This window comes from Aptenodytes forsteri, unplaced genomic scaffold (assembly GCF_000699145.1).
Source record: "Aptenodytes forsteri isolate BGI_AS27 unplaced genomic scaffold, ASM69914v1 Scaffold71, whole genome shotgun sequence".
In the NCBI taxonomy this organism is placed as follows: Eukaryota; Metazoa; Chordata; class Aves; order Sphenisciformes; family Spheniscidae; genus Aptenodytes; species Aptenodytes forsteri.
Genome location: NW_008795923.1, coordinates 2,142,879 through 2,145,131, shown reverse-complemented (window position 1 = coordinate 2,145,131; position 2,253 = coordinate 2,142,879).

Genomic DNA, 2,253 nt, shown 5'->3' with positions numbered 1-2,253 from the left:
TCGTTGAGTCGCCATCCCTGGAGGTATTTAAAAGACGTGTAGACGTGGCGCTTGGGGACATGGTTTAGTGGTGGACTTGGCAGTGCTAGGTTTATGGTTAGACTTGATGATCTTAAGGGTCTTTTCCAACCCAAACGATTCTATGATTCTAAGGTGAAAACTGCCAAGGTATTTAAGATGACAGGCTTTAAACAGATATTAAAAAGATGTTTTAAGTTGAAAAGTTACTTGAAAGAGGACAAGCTGCATACTTCGTCCTTTGTGTACAAGCAAATCTGCAGTCAATGCTCAGTTTAGAGTACTTATTCCCAAATTAGGCATTAGGACCCAACAGGCCTTGCCTTCTGTATTTGCTTTATTGTTGGACACTCAAAAAGGGATGAAAGGAAACTGATGGAGAAATAGTGAATGGCTGTTTGCCTTGATGGGTTGAAAACAAGGGAAGAAGTGTAAGACCTTCACTGCTTTCACCCTGAAACTATTTAGGGAGAAGGAGAAAAATAGGAAAGAGGCCTATGGAAAACAGTGCTGATTTCTGAGGAGGGGAATAACTGGATTAAGTGGGAACAGGTGACTTGTAGAGTGTGCTTAGTTTACGGTAAAACTACCCCCTTGGATTAGAGAGAAACGAGAGTAGGTGGGAACTAAATGGCTGAGTAGAGACATTCCTACTGAGTAAAGATTAGCTTATCAGTGAAAAAAAGATCCAGTGGTCAGGAAAAGATTAATGGGGTCTTTGAAACCATTAGGGATGTGTGCTTCTGAGGAGCTCGGGATAAGGCAGTGCAAGGAAAGGGGGAGCGGGAGGTGAGTAACAGAGGTGGAGGGGGGAGAGCACGCAAAGTGTCGAGGCTGCCGAGTTGTGGAGAGAGGAATTGCGGACAGTAGAGAAGTCAACAGAAGATACAACTGTAGAGCAATTAGCTCAGGAAGAGGTGACCAGTGGTTAGGTCTGAAGGGGGAGTGAAACAGGAGAGAGAAGTAGCAAATGAGTGGAAAATGCAAGAAGCAAGCAGAAGGATGGGAGATGGTCTAAGGGGGCAGAAATAGGCAGCAAGTACCAGAAGGACTGAGTGAGGAGTGCAGGGAACTGAATATCCAAGGAGAGTCTTGGTGACCTGGGTAGCACGCAGGAGTGACTGAGAAGACTGACAGCTGAGATGAGCGGAAGACGGAGGAGAGCCTGTTCTCTCCAGCAGCTGTGGCATGTCGGTAAGCTTGTAGTGACTTGTTAGTAAAATATGCAAGAAAAAATCTTGCACTCTGTGTCTGCGTGTAGCAATTCTGAGTGCCACTCCCCAGACACGGGGAAATTCAGAGTGCCCGAGGTCCCAGGGGAAGTGGCTTCTGGGGTCTTTTGTTTTTTGTGGCTATCACCCTGACTAACAGGGAACGTAATTAGACCTCAGAGCCCTCTCTTGCACAGAAAATAATTATATATGGTGGCTTGGAAATAGGGCAGAACCCTATCCATGCAGAACTGAGGAAAAAAGGTTGAGGAGACTGGAGAAGGATGTGAGTGCGTGTGGTGGGCTGCACATGCTTGCAAGGCAATGAACAGGGAGGAGAGGTGGAAGGGGGCAAAGGGAGGACTACAGGGACCTCACAGTGTACAGAGTGCTCTGGTTACAAAGCAAAGCAACATGCTTAAATAGTGATCGTGTTGAAAGGGGGCCGAGCAAGAAGGAATTAACCAGCATTTTGGCATTTCAGCCAAGTTCAGTGCTGCTATGAACTGCTGGCTTGACAACTTTTGATATGGAGGATTTTTGTTTTTGCTTTTCCTCTCGGCTGTAGCAGAGCCGTCCTGTGGTGCTTTGTAAGTGTCTATCCCTAGTCCGTAAGTCTCTTCGCACAGTACGGGAGTGTTCACTGTGCAGCGGGTCCCTGTCTGCGTTCACCAACAGATGCGTTCCCCCAGACCCACTGGCCAGCCCTCCTTGGGTTACGGTTTCTGCCTCCCGATGGGATGGATTTCAGCTCACCAGCCAAGTCAAGAGCTCTCTCTGCCATTCCCAGGGTGTTAAATAGTGCAGCTCCTCTAGCAGACTTTCCGTGTAAGATATTTAAAAGCAGTGCTTGCCACGTTCAGACTCGCTCAGTGGGTCCCATGCATCTAAATTAATTTGTGATTGCTGTTCTCTGCCACGCTTCATCTGTCATACTAGAACTGGCTTAACTTACAGCAGAGGCAGAATTTCCTCGAGTCATTCCTACGAACTGTTTTGGGTGGGGGAGGGGGGAGGGGGAAGA